Source organism: Penaeus monodon, chromosome 19 (genome assembly GCF_015228065.2).
Source record: "Penaeus monodon isolate SGIC_2016 chromosome 19, NSTDA_Pmon_1, whole genome shotgun sequence".
Classification (NCBI taxonomy): Eukaryota; Metazoa; Arthropoda; class Malacostraca; order Decapoda; family Penaeidae; genus Penaeus; species Penaeus monodon.
In genome coordinates this window covers 10982832-10983033 of record NC_051404.1, presented here as the reverse complement: position 1 = coordinate 10983033, position 202 = coordinate 10982832, and the positions used below count along the sequence as shown (strand labels likewise).

The 202-nt window shown below is 38.1% G+C and overlaps 1 protein-coding gene across 1 annotated transcript in view; it reads left to right on the top strand.

The window, feature by feature from the left end:
• LOC119585055 (uncharacterized protein DDB_G0290685-like) overlaps window positions 1-202 on the top strand; it is a 7370-nt gene that overhangs the window by 495 nt on the left and 6673 nt on the right. The window lies entirely within an intron of this gene.

The following is a 202-nucleotide window of genomic DNA, read 5'->3' as shown; positions in this document are numbered from 1 at the left end:
CGTTGGTGTTGTTATTGTCTTGATATTTGTGTCACAGTTCTTGTTTCTTGTTCTCCTTTTTAACAATTATGAATAAAAAGAGATTCTGTTTATATCGTCAGTGTTCCACTATTGTCCTGCCGCAGTGTGATTTAATCAACACAGTCACTCATCACTAAGGAAACCTCCTCCATTCCTACGAAGTCAGATACCATGACTCAGC